At 40.7% G+C, this 5,278-nt stretch overlaps 1 pseudogene; it reads left to right on the forward strand.

The window, feature by feature from the left end:
• The first annotated feature begins 350 nt into the window (after window positions 1-350).
• Window positions 351-1,572, forward strand: LOC114043810 (annotated as a pseudogene).
• Window positions 1,573-5,278: the final 3,706 nt, after the last annotated feature.

The raw sequence follows: 5,278 nt of genomic DNA on the forward strand, positions 1-5,278 counted from the left end.
CTTGCTGCCCTACCTACTTGGCAGGCTTATTTTGAATTTTAATTGAATTAATATGCTGAAACCATATTGTAAACTTCAAAGTGTTACATACATGTAAAGGATTATTATTAAGGTTTATACCTTCCTTGCAGCAAGCTGGTAGCATAGTTTTTTTAGAGGCTACTTTGGAGCCAGAAGGTAGAAAATTATCAGGAACGTGGAAGAGGAATGAGATATTAGAAAGAACAATGGAGTGTGTTGCTGCTCACTGCCTCGTGGGGCTGCTGGGATCAGGGGCTCCATGACTCTTACTTCTGCCAATAGCATTCTGGCTATTGCCACTCCCATGATGACAATGGTTCTTGGTTTTAAACATCTACAACAGGCAGAACTGGGAGGACTTGGACTTCCCTACTCTGTGTCAGAAACGCCTTGGAGAAGATCCCTACACCTGGATGACCAAAGAAAAGTATGGAAAAGAATGCAAAATTTGTGCAAGGCAGTACACAGCGTTCCCCTGTTTGCATCCTTTTTAAGAAGTGTGCCATTCTTGCAGAAAGCTAACAAAAATGTTTGTCCAAATTGCCTTTTGGACCTAAAACATGCCCTACCTATTCAGGTCTGTGATGTAGAACTGTCCTTTAATGATGACAAGACTAAGACTAATGTGGACAAAGAATACGACCCCCAGAATGTTGAGTGAGAGATTTCTAATTCCGAGGGAACTCAACCAGTTGGTGTTCTTTGGAAGGGTACAGCTACCAATGACATGCTGCTCCAATTGACCAGGACCCTCTTGCTACAAACAGAATCGTCCTCACATTTGTTCCTTCTGGGTAAAAGGAGGACGTAAAAGAGAATGGTATTCATACAGACATGAGAAGCCTCCAGACCCTGATCAGAATATCAAAGATCACTATTGTGGTATTAATGATCCTGTGACAGATAAACTTCTAAAACAGGCTTTTATGGACCCACCACATGATAAGATCATTGCTACATTATATGTTGGTGGCCTGGGAGATACAATCAGTGAGACTGACCTAAGAAATCACTTTTACCAGTTTGGTGAGATCTGAAAGATAACAGTTGTGCAGGGGCAGTCGTGTGCTTTCATTCATTGTGCTACAAGGCAAGCTGCTGAGATGACTGCTGAGAAATAATTCAGCAAACTGATTATAAATGGGCGCAGGCTTAATGTGAAATGGGGAAGATACTGGGAAGGTAGAGGAAAAGAAAAGGAAAAGGAAAGAATCATGATTACTAAATTAAGCTGGAGCCTGTCTCCGGACTTCCCAGAGCTCTTTCCCTTCCTCTGCCAATTATTTTAATCTCCCTTCCCTTGGTCCTCCAGTAGTGCTTAATATTGCCTTGTCCCCTCCTTCCTGCTTGTACCTCCATCCCCACCAGCTTTTGGACCACACATGTTCTACCCAATGGGACCACCACCTCCCTTCGTGTGAGGTCCAGGACCATCCACTGGCCTTCTCAAGATCCCAGAGGTTGGGGACTCATGCAGGAAAGCACAGCAGTCCCCAATATCCTGCCAACAGTGGTTGGGCTCTAAGGAAGAAAAATGATTTAGAAATGTAATAAACAAATCTTTGAGTAATTTTTTTTTCCTTTGTAAGTTTCTATGGTAGCATATAACATATGCTAAGATATGAGCAAACAGAGAGCTGGAGTTTAATTCCCAAATACAGGACAGGTGGAGGAGCCCTGTTAAATTGATATTAACAAATCTGGTCACTAGTATAACAATGTCCTTCGTGTCTTAACCACATAGAGAAAAAAGAGGGTCAGGGTGAATTTGAAGCTTCTGGGAATCTTTAGGAGAGTTGTAATTCAAACTGTACATATTTCTTTGGGTGTTTGGTATTTGGCAAATTTTGACCTAGGGTGAAAGCAATGTTTGACAATACTTTTTAAATAATACATTTGTTAGTACCAGTCATTGTAGAGAGTCTTTAAATATGATTTCCTTATTATCCAAAGTCAAACTTTGAAAATTAAATGCCCCTACATATTTTCTTTCCTCTCTTATCCTCCTCTTGCTAAAGGAGCCTCTGCCAACAAAGTAAAACAAATTTCTATTCAGTCTTAAGAAAGTTCCTGCTTATACTCTACCTGATCTCTTTACAAAACTGGGGGGTCTGAATTGCAAACTCATGCCTCCTTTCATGAGTGACATATTAACTTTTCTAACTGTGAAGTGCACAAACCTTTGATTTTGGTTGTATAGGTGAGATGTGACTTACGGAAGGGTTTTTGTTTAACTTACATTTTCATGTGTTTCTATCTAATTTCTGCTGCTGCATAGGAGGCTGTCTATTACTTTGCTTTTTATAGAAATTTTTATATTGCTTGGATGTAATTGAATTGTAGATAAGTGAAAAATGAAAGGAAATAGACCTGTTGTAGATTTTAGAATTTTTTTTAAAAATAATTAAAATAGGCATTTTTTTAAAGAGAAAGAAAGAACAATGGTAGCATTAGGTCCAGAAGGTTTGTGACCTTTAAAAAGAAATAGTTCTGAGGAGCAATCATTGAGATTAATAGAGTACAATTTCCTTTGGATTACATTCAAGGAAAAGAAAGAAATGCTAATAAAAATGTTTCATGGAAGAAAAAAATATCTTGAAAAGAGCCATTCTGTTCTGTTTCTAGGTGCTTAGACCAGGAAAGCAATGAGCTAGGCCCAGAACTATGCAGGAGCAGAATCAGCTGCATCACATTTGGGAAATTGTCCATTGCTTTCAATGATCCTAATCTGCTCAATGCTGCAAAACCTCATCTCTTTAGCACCAATATTCTCCCAGTGATGCTACATGGTTGAAAAGCATGGGAACCATGGTTTGGGAAGACCTAAACTTTTAAGTTACCTAGAGAGCAATATGAAAGATTCATGGTGAATGTAAGCAGCCTGATGCACATTACCAATGACATCTTGAGTGTAAGCAGTAACACAGAGTGCATATTTAGAAAATGTATAAACAGAAAAGGAGGTATATAGTGAAAAAATAAAACATGTGATCAGCCCGTGTGACCCATTGATGCCCCTGAAAGTGTCAATACTTCAATATGCCAGTGATTCTTTGATTTCATCATTGTGGCTTCTACATGAAGCCTTTTCTCCCTCTGTTCCACTCTTCCTCACAACTTTTAGTACCTTCCCCCCAAATTATCTTATATCTACTTACTGATCTTCCTATAAATGTACCTGCTGTCTCCCTTAGGTAGGTTGCAAACTCCTTCGGGGCAGATACCATTTTTTGTAGTCCCAGAGCCTGGCACATTGTGGGTTCTTAATAAATGCTTATTGTTTCATTGCATACTCCTTTATCTGACACAGATTATAAGCCATTTATGCCTTCCTATGATGTGTAAGTCACACCCAGTTCCTTCTCTAAACACAACACAAGGGCCTCTCAATAACCTGGACAACTCTTTGACTTTCTTTTAAAACTATATGGAGACCAATTGAGCCCACAAGTTGTTCCTTGGCCATCAGTTACTATCACTAGAGAATCAAAGTTGAAGATTACCCCTGAAATATTTAAAGGGAAGTCTCTCCCAAGGTTTGGGTGCCTTCTCTGTGGAAGAATCGTAGGAAAATATGTACAAAAACTGTCCAGGACGATAAAAGACATGAATGCAGTTTCTAGCTGCATAAATGGAAGGAGTTCCCACATATGGATCTTCTAGTTTAAAGTTACAAAGCAAACATACTTTTAAAAAGTAGTCTTCATACCTCAATTGTTAAATGGTCAAGGGATATGAACAGGTGGTTTTCACAGGAAGAATTCAAAGCTATCTATAGTTACATGAAAAAATGTTCTAAATTGCTAATAATTAAAGAAATGCAAATTAAAGCAACTTTGAGGTACCTCTCACACTTACCAGTTCATCTATGATGACAGAAAAGGAAAGTGACAAATGTTGGGGGGCATGTGGGAAAATAGTACAGCACTGTTGCTGGAACTACGAAGTAGTCCAACCATTCAGGAGAATAATTTAGAACCCTGGCCAAAGGGCTATAAAACTGTGCTTACTCTTTGACTTAGCAATACCATTAGTGGATTTGTACCCCAATAAGATCAAAAAAAAAGAAAAGGACCTATGTGTTCAAAAATATTTCTAGCAATTTTTTGTGGTGGCAAAGAATTGGAAACTGAGGGGATGCTTATCAGTTGGGGAGTAGCTGACCCAATTATTCTATATGAATGTAATGGAATACTATTATACTGTAAGAAATCATGAAAGGGGTATGTGAGGGATTGTCTGATGTTGGCTACGTGCCACGTGGGGGTTGTGGCAAGATGGGGCAGGGACAAGATATTAGGAAGTAACCGGAGCTTATGCTCCCGAGGCAGGGGGCTGTGGCATGTGGAGTTGTGGAACTGGGATAGGAACTGGATACAGGGAAGTAACCAGAGCTCATGCTCCTGAGGCAGGGGGCTGTGCCATGTGGAGTTGTGGTGAACTGGGGTAGGAACAGGACACGGGGAAGTAGCCAGAGCATGTGCTCCTGAGGCAGGGGGCTGTGCCACATGGGAGTGGGATGGCAGAGAATGAGCTCCCTTTGTCTAGTCCTCTCCCTAGGTGCAGCGCTAACCCCAGACGTCTCCTTCCTGTATCCAGGCCTAGCTTCCTTTGTCACGTCCTCTCCCTTGGTGCAGCGCTAACCCCAGACATCCCCTTCTGGTATCTGATCCTACAATCATTCACTGGTAGGCGGGCTGAGGAGGAGGGGCTAGGAAGGTATATAGTGGTGGTAGGGGTCGGAGCTCGCTCTCTCTTGCTCCTGCTCCTGCTCTTGCTTTCCTGCTTGGCCTTGCTGTGATGGCCTCTGAATAAAGTTCGAGTGCTTGCACCTCTCGATTGGCTAGTCTCTATGTTTATCCAGGTGGGCTCCGAAGACTGGTAAGTATGACCTTGGCAGCCTGCTCCTGTTAGGAGGAGAATGAATGGCGCAACCGGCACAGGGGTAGTTTCAGAAAAGCCTAGGAAGACATATAAACTGATGCAAAGTGAAGTGAGCAAAACTAGGAGAACAATGTACATAGTAACAACAACATTACAAAGATAATCAACTGTGAAAGATTTAGTAACTCGGATCAATGCAATGACTTATCATTTCAAATCCTGATGATGTAAAATGTTATCCATCTCCAGATTGAGAAAGGATGAACTCAGCATGCAGATTGAAACATATTTTTTTCCTTTCTTTATTTTTCTTGCTTTTTTTGGAACATGGCTAAAGCATAAATATGTTTAGTATGACTTAGCATATTTTATA

This window comes from Vombatus ursinus, unplaced genomic scaffold (assembly GCF_900497805.2).
Source record: "Vombatus ursinus unplaced genomic scaffold, bare-nosed wombat genome assembly UNPS02014770.1, whole genome shotgun sequence".
Classification (NCBI taxonomy): domain Eukaryota; kingdom Metazoa; phylum Chordata; class Mammalia; order Diprotodontia; family Vombatidae; genus Vombatus; species Vombatus ursinus.